This window comes from Quercus lobata, chromosome 12 (assembly GCF_001633185.2).
Source record: "Quercus lobata isolate SW786 chromosome 12, ValleyOak3.0 Primary Assembly, whole genome shotgun sequence".
Taxonomy (NCBI): Eukaryota; Viridiplantae; Streptophyta; class Magnoliopsida; order Fagales; family Fagaceae; genus Quercus; species Quercus lobata.
The window spans coordinates 22,430,857-22,442,565 of record NC_044915.1 but is presented as its reverse complement, the minus strand read 5'-3'; positions in this window follow the sequence as shown (position 1 = coordinate 22,442,565).

The window sequence follows — 11,709 nt, the reverse complement described above, 5'->3', positions numbered from 1 at the left end:
TATCGCTGGAGCTTCTTAGAGGGTTACCTTAGTTGCTAGAATGCATGCTTGAACTGCATTCATCATATCCGAGGAGGAGCTCCTCCTCGGATTACCTTCCGTTCATTCCTCACTAATAAGACTTTCATTGGGGACTCTTGATAACTACTTGCTTCTCCTCGGACAATTCAGCGTTCCCACATAAAAGCCCAAGGCCCAACATGTCATTCTGGGCCTTTATCCCTACAATAGCCCCTCAAAATTCCAGTTTTTCACTCTCATCCGAGGAGAAAAAGTGAGATTTTGATTCCCAAGAGATGAAGTCAACTGACCCCTTGATTTACACGTGTGGGAGTACAGGTTAACGCGTCTTATAATTGCTGCTATCGTTTCGAAGTTCGTGAGGCGCCATTGATTGCTCCAGGCAGCGCCTTGTTCCCCAGATCTAACGGTAAGATGCATATCTAACAGTGAACCTTTTTCTTCGAAGTTTGAGTGGGATAACTCACAATCAATCTCTCCCCCTATAAAAGGCGCCCGAAGGACTTCTTTCTCCTCATTTTGCAAAAGCTTTCAAACTTTTAAGAATTTTCAACTTCTCCAGAACTCCCTATAGTGTCACTCATTCACTTTCCATAAGTTTTCACTTTTCCCTCAGATTGTTTTCTCCTCGACCGGCCTCTTCCGCTCTCTTTTCTTTCGAAAGACCTTTTTTAGCGTCCCCTGGGTTTACTTAGATGGGTAGGTTCAAGTACTGAGTAGAATCCTTAGCCGTTATGGAGGGTTTCAGGGCCAAATACCGTATTCCGCAGGGAGTAACCCTGTAATATTGTGCCCCAAACCAAATTCTCACCGATAGAGAAGTAGGTGAAGTCGTCATTTCGATGATTGCTTTCTTGGAGGGAGGAATGACGCTTCCCATGGGTAGGGTAACTAGGTACTACTTGATTAACCACAGGTTGACTCCCCATCAGTACGCCCCTAACCTCTTTGGGGTCTTGGGCTGCGTAGACGCTCTCAATGAGCAGATGGGCTTGGGGCTCACGTGGCTTGATGTGGTCCACTTGTACGAGTGCCATAAGCTCGCCGGTGCGGGATATTACCTAAAGTCCCGGTCCGACATCGTCAAACTGATATCGTGCCTTCCCAAGTTAAACAAAGGTATGAAGGACGATTACCTCCTAGTCTCTAGGGAGTGGCATGACAGTTTTCACTGCCCAACTCGGGCGGGTGATCCAAGTGGGGTGCATTAGGATTAGGTCCTATAGTTTAGTTTCCTTGATTTTTCGTTTTCTCGGATGATAGCTTTTGTTGACCTAACCATCATTTCCTCCACGGGTGTCTTTTTTGCAGACAAAAACCACGTCGCTCTGAGGCTAAGTCTTGTCAACGTACTGGCTCTTAAAAAATTGTTGAGATCTGAAATATTCGTAAGCGAGGACGAAAAACTACGGGCTGCTCCTTTAATTTTGGACTATGAGCCTCTATCTCGTATATTCCAGGACGCAGGTCAAGCAATAAAGGCTAGCGACCCTCGACTGAATTGAATAGAAGTCTCGAAGCCAAGATTCCGAGCTCGGAGAGATCTTCCACCCGTCCAGTTGCCCATCCAGCGTGTTCCCCAGGAAGTAGCTACTCCAAGAGAAGGAACAGATTCTGCACACTTGTCCCTCTTGGCCGAGATAGACCAGTTTCGCCTTGAGGACGAAGGTGAAGCTCCAGGCGGGCCGATAATGCTCTTGGAATCTGAGGCTGACATTGATAGGCTTTTGGCAGCCAATACTTTGGGACTGGTGGTTGCCTAGATTGACTCTGATTCCGAGGAAGAAGAAATGGCTCTAAACCAGAGAAAAAGCTTGCGAGACCTCATGGCCTCTAGGAATAAGGGGCAACTTCATAAGAAGTACCCAAGTCCTCAGTTCCTCCAACTCTTCCTCCCCCTCCCACTCCTCTCCCTACCGATCCTAGCCTACATGCGATGAGGGACCTAAAGAAGAAAAAGCCGATACAAGAGATTGAGGAGGGAGAGTTGCTCCCTCAGAAAGGCACGAAGCAGCAAAAGACTGTCAAGGATCCAAAGGATAAGAGGTCCTAATCCGTGGACAATAGAGAAGAGCAAAACCTGGCTGAGGTGCGCCTACCACAGCATGTGTGGTCGCCTCGATTAGAGGTTGACGGGGTTGCAATTCCGTGGAACGCCTTCGTTAGGGAGTATCAGAGAGGTCATTCTGCGCATGTGGCTAAGTCCTTGGAGCAGCCACTTCTCCTACCCAAGGATATGGATGCCTTGAGGAAGCTGAAGCAGCATGACCTTTTCCTGTCCCTAAAAAGAGACCTTGCTTTGGTAAGTCCACATTCTCATTCTTTTTATTTATTTTAGCACTAGTATGCTTTCTCGTCTGTTTACATGAGATTACAATATTGTTCTTATGCAGACTACCCAGGAGGTTTATGTGGCCAAGGAGTGGGTCAATAGAGTTAGGAACGATGCCAGGAATGAGGCTAACCTCCATCTCGATGCCGAGAAGGCTTTGGGGGCCGCAAAGGAGGAGAATAAAGACCTGGCCACCAAGTTGACCGCCTCAGAGAGGGATCGGAACTTGGCCGGCCTAAAGAATGTTGAGACTCAAGCCGAGGACCAGCACAAGTTGCTTTATCAAACTAAGATAGAGCTAGCCACTTCTAGGCAACTTGCGCTGGATCTAAAGGTGGAGCTGTAGAAGGCCAGGGAGGCAGCTCAACTGGCCAAGGAGGCACTGGAGGCCAAGAAACAAGCAGCCTAGCTCTTGGCGTAGAGGAGACACAAATCAGGCTAACTGAGAAGTTGGCTGAGGCATGCAAGGACTACTGTGATGCCACATTGGTTGAAGCCCTTAACATTGCAGGAGTTCCTGCAGACTCAGAGTGGAGGCATCAAGGAAAGACCTACTACCATCTTGATATCCGTGCGATCCCAAGTGGCCTTCCACTTCCCTTTACCCTTGTTCCTAAGTCCTTGGAGCAACCTCTGACTACTCAAGCTGCACTCCTTCTTCCCGAGGTTCCACAAGGATCCAGCCTAGTTGGTGACCAAGTTCAAGGGGTTGAGGGGCCCAAAGATCAGGGTAAGGGTAAGGAGAAAAAGTCCTCTTCCGAAGTCAAAGATGCCGCCAAGGACAAGGATGCTACAGCTAAGGCAAAAGAAGTAGAGGCTAGGACTAAGGAAGCTGACAATAGGGCCAAGGATGCTCCTACCTCTCGGCCAGGCCAGCAAGAAGATCCTCATGCTCTTAGGGCAAAGGCTTAGTACTTAGGAGCTTTTTGTAGTACTTAGGGATTTTGTGGTGACACTTTGTCTGAATGTAATGTACTCATCTTATTTAATAGAAATGTCCTTCTCTTTTTTCTTTTATCTCGGAAATCCCTTGCACTTTTATTTCATATGCTTTGAGGATTATCACTATCATGAATAGCGTTGTGTCGTTGCTACTTTATACTTCAAAATAGAAAACAATACGTTGGTAACTATTGGATCAATCTAATTGAGTACCAGCCATATAAGAGTTGACCACATCTCCTGATATAATTTGGGTTTTATTTGAACACTTATAAAAAAATGTCATAGTGTATTAATTTCCCCAAAGCATCTAGTCCGAGGACTTCAGGCATGACTAAGGTTTTGTTTAAACACTTATAAAAAATGTAATAATGTATTAATTTTCCCAAAGTATGGGTCTGAGGACTTCAGGCATGACTAAGGTTCTGTTTAAACACTTATATAAAAAAATGTAATAGTGTATTAATTTTTCTAAAGCATCTAGTTCGAGGACTTCATGCATGACTAAAGTTCTATTTAAACACTTATATAAAAAATGTAATAGTGTATTAATTTCCCCAAAGCATCTGGTCCGAGGACTTCAGGCATGACTAAGGTTTTGTTTAAACACTTATAAAGAAAGAACAATGCACTTATACAATGAATGGACATATTGATAAAGAAAACTTTCATTAATAATAGTACATTTTCAGGTTGTTTACATTCCAAGGACGTAGTATTACATGATCATCTAAATCTTCTAAAAAATACGTTCCTATACCAGCCACTGAGGTGATACGGTACGGTCCTTCCCAATTAAGCCCTAACTTTTCCTATGCTGGATTCTTTGCAGTACCTAGGACCTTTCTTAATACCAAGTCACCCGGTGTTAATGGTCTTAGCTTCACGTTGGCATCGTAATCTTGCTTGAGCTTGTGTTGGTAGTATGCCAATTGAACCATTGCGTTCTCCCTTCTTTCTTCAACAAAGTCTAAACTCTTTTCTAGTAACTCACTATTATTACTCAGATTGAAAGAGCTAGTCCTCAGTGCAGGGAAGCCGGTCTCCAGAGGAATAACAGCCTCGGCACCGTATGTCATCGAAAAGGGGGTTTTCTTGGTGGATCTACGAGGCGTTGTTCGGTATGTCTTGAGGACATGTGGCAGTTCTTCTTCCCATTTTCCCTTTACATCATCCAACCTTTTCTTGAGTCCACTCATTATGACCTTGTTAACGGTCTCGGCTTAACCATTCCCTTGGGGATAGGCTAGGGTAGATTATCTGTTCTTGATTCCCAAGTCATAGCAGTATCTCCTAAAAGATTTGCTATCAAATTGAAGGCCGTTGTCCGAGATGAAGGTATGGGGGACTCCGAATCAGATGACAATGTTTTTCCAAACAAACTTCTTGGCGTCCACGTCCCTGATATTTGCCAAAAGCTCGACTTCAACCCATTTGGTGAAGTAATCCGTGCCGACTAGCAGGTATCTCTTATTTCCTGTTGCTTTGGGGAAATGGCCTACAATGTCTAAGCCCTATTACACGAACGGCTAAGGGTTGAACAGAGGATTAAGGGCTCTTCTCGATTGATGCATGTTTGGCGCGAACTTTTGACATTGATCGCATTTCCTTATGTATTCCTGTGCTTCCTTTTGCATTTTTAGCTACCAGTAGCCTTGAGTGATGGCCCTGTGTGCCAAAGATCTACCTCTAGTGTGGCTCCCGCAGATCCCCTCGTATAACTCCTCCAGCTAGGCCCTACCCTGATTTGGTGAACATGAACCATTTCTCTCTCCACCTCTGCGGGTTTGTACAAATCTTCCACAAGGATGACCTGAGGGAGACCTTGTGCCAAGGAGGTAGCAAGCATGGCCAGGGAATCAGCATAGGTGTTTCCACTTCTAGGGATGTGCAACAGGTTGAAAGATTCGAATCTTGACCGTAGGTGTCCCACCTGACTTAAGTACCTCTGCATTCTTTTGTCCTCATCTCAAATTGTCCTTTTACTTGGCCAACGACTAATCTTGAGTCCGAGAACATCTTTATCACCTCCCCGCCCATTTTTTGAACCATGGTCATTCCCATTAACAGGGCCTCATATTCAGCCTCGTTATTTATGGCCAAGAAGCCCAGTCTTAGCGACTTCTCAATAGTGATTTTCTTGGGGGATATTAATATTATCCCTACTCCGGACCCCTTTTGGTTTGCTGCACCATCGACGTACACTTTCCAAGATAGGGGGTCTTGTTGGGAGATCATGCCAACCAATTTTCCATCCATATGTTGTGCTTCTGTCACTTCTTCTAATGGGGATTCGGCGAACTCGGTCACTAGGTCCGCGAGGACTTAGCCCTTGATAGAGGTACAAGGCATGTACTTGATATCAAAAGCCCCTAGGATCGTACCCCATTTAGCAATCCTCTCCATGTAATTAGCACTTCGAAGTATAGTTTTGAGTGGAAGCTGAGTCAGGACGACAACTGTATGTGCTTGGAAGTAATGGGGAAGCTTTCTTGTACTAAGCACCACCGCCAAAACGGCCTTTTCTAGTGGTAGATACCAAACTTCGGCCTCATGTAGTGATTTGTTTACATAGTGAACTGGCCGTTGTACGCCATTGTCAACTCGTAGCAATACTAAACTTACAATATGAGGGACCACGGCGATGTAAGCGAACAGGACCTCATCCACCTCAGGACTAAACATGATAGGTGGCCACGATAGATATTCTTTAAGTTGTTGGAAAGCCAACGCACACTATTTGGTCCATTCAAATCCTTTCCACTTTTTCATCAAGAGGAAGAAAGGTCTACACCTATCCGCCGACCGAGAAATAAACCGGTTCAAGGCAGCAGCTATTCTGGTAAGCTTCTGAACCTCTTTGGGATTCCAGGGTGGTTGTAAACTGTTAATGGCTTTAATTTGATCAAAGTTGACCTCAATACCTTTGTGAGTCACCATATATCCCAAGAACTTGGCTGATCCGACACTAAACGAGCACTTGGAAGCGTTTAGGTGCAACCTATGGTTCCTCAAGATTTTAAAGATGCTTTTGAGGTCTCTAACGTGCTCGGACACCACCTTACTCTTCACCACCATGTCTTCTATGTAGACTTCAATACTTTTGCCATACTGGGGTTCAAACATTCCTGTCATCATCCTTTAATAGGTTGACCCTACGTTTTTTAAGCCAAATAGCATCACCTTATAATGGTAGTTTCCAGTGGGAGTGACGAATGCTGTCTTTTCCTGGATGTCCAAGGTAAGTGGTATCTGATGATACCTTTGAAAGGCGTCTAAGAAACTCATCCGAGGATGGCTACCGTTGCATCCACCAATTGGTCTATTCGAGGCATAAGGAAGGGGTCTTTTGGGCAGGCCTTATTCAAATCCGTGAAGTCCACGTACACTCGCCAGTTCCCGCTCTTCTTCTTCACTACTACGGTGTTGGCCAACCATTCGAGGTAAAAGACCTCCTTGATAGCCCCTACCTTTTTGAGCTTCATCACCTCTTCCCTGACAACATTTGCATGTTCTTTAGAGGGGTGTCGAGGTGGTTGCTTCTTGGGAGTGACGGATGGGTTAACGTTCAAATGATGGCAGACGAAATTTAGGCCCACCCCTGAGGCCTCATAAGCGTCACATGCAAACACATCAATGTTTCTTTTAAGGAACACCAACAACTCTTCCTTCTCTTGAGGAGGCAGCTAAGCCCCGATCTGAAAGAACTTCTCCAGATCACCACCTATGATAAATTTTTCCAAATTCTCGCATTTCGACTCTTCGGCTGGTCCATGGGATGGCGACTCTAGAGTTTTTGATTGCTATAAGTCCTTTTCAGTAGTGGCCAAAGAGCTAGTTTCGTGTTGATGTGAGATGGCGTCCATAAGGCATTGCCGAGCCACAGATTGATTCCCCACAATTTCCTCGATACGGCCCCTCGAGGGGTATTTCACTTTCTAGTGCAAGGTGGATGAGATGGCTTCCAAAGCATGGAGCCAGGTTCTGGGAACAATAGCCGTGTAAGGGGAATAGGCATCCACCACGATAAAGTCTACCTCCACCACTTCCAAACTAGTCTGTATGGGTAGTCTGATCTGACCTTTTGGAATAACAGTCTTCCCCTCGAAACTAATCAGAGGGGAATTGTAAGTTGTCAGGTCCTCGGGTTTTAATCTCAGCCCCTTGTACAAGTCGAGGTATATGATCTCAATAGCACTACCCTAGTCCACTAACACTCTCTTCACATCATACCCCCTATCCTGAGTGTGACCACCAGAGCATTGTCATGAGGTTGGATGGTTCCGATCTTGTCCTCGTCCGAGAAGCCCAGAATGGGTCAAATTTCCATTCTGGCTCTTTTAGGATTCGAATTTTTGCTCTCGGCGGGAAATCGAGCTACAGACATCACTCTAGAGGGACAAGAATCGGTCCTACCGGGAGTAGCAAAGATGAAATTGATCATTCCCAAGGGCGTTCTTGAAGAATCATCCCTCTTGGGTTCCAAATTTGTTTGGCCCCCCCGGCCATTGGAACGGTGCAATAGCTGTTTCAGCTTCGCTTCTCAGACCAGCTGGTCCAAATGGTCCCACAAATTCCTGCAATCCTCTGTAGTATGTCCCTGGTCTTGATGGTACCGGCAATAAAGGTTCTGGTTGTGCCTCAGGGGGTTTCCAGCCATCTTGTTTGGCCATTTGAAGAACGGTTCATTCTTAGTCTTCTCTAGAACCTGGTGCACTGGCTCTCGAAACACTGCATTGACCGCCTGAGTATTGGTAGATTCTGACTGACCAGCAAAATCTCTTCGTGGCCGGTTGTTATTATATCGGTCTGACCTGAAATCCATCTTTTCCTAAAGGATAATCTTATCATTTCCTTTACCCAATTACTGGTCTTCCTCGACCCTCTTATACTTATTAATCTGGTCCATGAGTTGGAGCAGATTGATGACAGGTTTTCCCGTTAGGGACTTCCTTAAACCATGCTCGGTCGAGAGGCCGCTCTTGAAGGTATTGATGGCGACGTCTTCAAAGTTACCGTCCATCTCATTGTACATCTTCCAATATCTGTCCGAGTATGTTTTCAAGGTTTCTCCCTTTCTCATACTCAAGGATAGTAGGGAAGATAGGGGCCGAGGGACTTTGTTACAAGTGACGAAGCGAGAACCAAACACCTGGGTAAGCTCCTTAAAGGAGTTTATGGAATCGACCTTCAGGCTGTCAAACCATCTCATTGTTACGGGTCCTAGGCTGGATGGGAAGACCTTGCATAACAGGGTTTCGTCTCTGGAATGAACGGCCATTCTCTGATTGAAGTGGCTCACATGCTCTACAGGATTTGTCCTGCCATTATACATGTAAACACGAGCTGAATGAACTGTCGGGGGAGTTTTGCTCGCTCAATTCTACGCGTGAAAGGCGACCGGGAGATTTGATCCAACACCTTGCCCACAGTGTCATTTCCCACACCTTTTCGAAAGGGGGCTCTTATGCTTACATTTGTGGTGGTGCTCCTCTTTATAGTAGAAAGACTCGCTAGGTGGGGTCTTTGACCTTTTTCTGTAACTACCATCCTCTTCAACGTCAGGGGAGGCGTCCGAGCTAGAAGAGGCTCGCCTTTGCTGTCCATGGCGCAGCTTTCTCTTCAGCTGGTCGATTTCCAATTGCAGTGCTCTGCTATTCTCTTTTAGAAAGAGATGACCCTTTCCCCGTGACTGGCTTCTTCTGGTTCGGGCACTATGCACACTCCTTTCTCGATCTCTTCTCCGCTCAAGGTTGACAAAAGGATTTTTTCGTTGGGATCCTATGGATTCTGCCTGTCGTGGATCTGAACCTACCATGGTTGAACGTTGCACTCACTAACACCTAAGTATTCCTCTCCACAGACGGCGCCAATTGTAAAGATCAGGTTTGGACTTCTAGCCCAACGAGTATATGGACTTAAGCCCAAAACAACCCAAAATAATAAATTTGTAGAGAATGGGTTGGAAAACTGAGCTCTCGTAAACCAGATAACAGAAAAAACAGGTTTTGATGCAAAAAAGAGAAAGATAACAGAAGTTTGTTAAAGAATAACATTCTCGGATTGGTCCGAGGACACTGATTCTAAATATTTACTCTTAAAGCTTTATTATAGATTTGTTTACAGTTTTTCCTTTCTCTTTTCTACGGAGGGTCTTTCATGTTATATAGACCTCTTTGGACCATCTTGATCCTACATTTATTGATCATCTAAGCCCTTACTTGAGTATTTATCCTATCAAACACCCTTTTTGGCTTTTTGTGAGTTGCGTTCACCAAGGCAACACTGTTCAGAGGTCTTCTCTACATAAATGAGGCTAGAAAAGTAGCTGTAGTGCATTTAATACGGTGGTAGCAGCTTTTCCTTAGATATTTTTGAGTTTCCTTCTTTCTTGCATGTTCATAAGACACGTTCCTATCTCTGGAACTTCTTGGAGGGTTACCTTAGTTGCTGGAATGCATGCTTGAGCTGCATTCATCATATTCGAGGAAGAGCTCCTCCTCGGATCACCTTCCATTCGTTCCTCACTTATAAGACTTTTATTGGGGACTTCTGATAACTACTTGCTTCTCCTCAAATAATTCAGCGTTCCCAAACAAAAGCCCAAGGCCCAACATGTCATTCTAGGCCTTTATCCCTACAAATATCATCCAGAATATTCCTATAGCTAATGAGCTCATCCGTCCAATGCTGAAGAGCATCAATGACAACAGCAGAATCCCCTTCAATAACCACACGGGTAAGACCAATCTCTAAAGCAAACTGGATAGCCCGTTGGCAGGCCAAAGCTTCCAACTTAGCCACAGACCAACCAAGAGAAATGGGCATGGAAAGCGCTCCAATAGCTGCACCACAATTGTAGCGCACTATAACACCTAATCCAGCCAAGTTTGAAGACCGAAAGACTGCCGCGTCAAAGTTAACCTTATAAATGTTAGGTGCCAGAGGACACCATTGTTACAAGGACGGAGAGCGAGGAGGGACCGACTCCTCATCTTGGGATTCCAAAAACTCTTGCAAAAGACTGTCGGCACTGCTGCATATGCGATCAACAGGGAGGGCATTTCGACCAAAGTGCAACGCATTCCTTCGATTCCAGATAATCCACGCAGCAATAACAAAAATCTCAGCTCGGTACTCATCTCGACAATGCAGAAACCTGGACAGAAGCTCACAGAAACTAGAAGGTTGGATGAGAACTGCTTGGTGAAACCACTCTAGAGACAACCATACATTAGAGATTTCCTTACACAGCCAAAGAGCATGCACAACATCCTCAGAATGCTCTTTACAGAGTTCACACCTATCAGAAGGGGTGATATGTCTTCGATGCAAATTCTCCATAGTTGGCAGAGCATCATTACAAGCCCTCCACACAAAAAACTTGATTTTATTTGGAACCCAGAGCTGCCACAGACCCTTCCAAAACTTCCTTTGATTATCCAAATTGGAGCTACCTGCAGTAGGAGTAGAATCACATGATACAATCAGTTTATATGTACTACTAGTAGTGAACATACCCGAAGGAGTGGAAGCCCAAGAAATACGATCAGGGGGTTGCGGAAAGCACAAAGGAATTCCCAAAATTATATTAGCTCATGAAGCTGACTTGATTCTTGGTATCCCTCTAACCTGCCAATCCATCCCAGATGAGCATGTATGGTTCCTCACCAAGAATGGTAAATACTCATCCTGTAGTGGCTACCACTTAATTGTTGGTGTAGAGAGAAACTTGAATCCAACCTGCTCTAATTCAGAGATGAAGCAGAGGCTACGGAATAGCATCTGGGGCTTACAAATCCCTCACAAGGTTAAGCATATGATATGGAGGGCATCCCATAATGCCATCCCTACCCTCTGCAATCTGTGGAAAAGAAAGGCGGTGAATTCAATCCAATGCTCAAGATGTCTGACGGGAAGTGAAGACACTGTTCATGCCCTTTGGAGCTGTCCCGCTCTATACGTCATCTGGCAAGGTAACAAGGTCTTGACAAAATTGTTGAGATATGAGTTTGACACTTTCAGTGATTTGCTGGGGATGGTTTTTCTATTGAAAGAACGTGTTGATACTAATCTATTGGCTATCATTTTCTGGCTGATTTGGAGCAAAAGAAACTCGGACAGATGTGGGGATAAATTTGTGAAGATTACGCATATCAGGGGTCGAGCTAATACCCTTCTGCAGGATTTTCTAGCTGCACAGAATCCTCAGTATCAACCCAATACAGAGTCGGTCAGAGCAGTGAGATGGATCCCCCCAATATTGCCTCATTACAAAGTTAACTTTGATGGAGCATGCTTCACGACAGAAGGAGCAGCAGGCCTGGGAGCAATGATATGTGATGCTTCTGATAAGGTGTTTCGTGCTCTAGCCCAAAGAATAAAAAATCTCATCTCGGCAGCAACAATGGAGG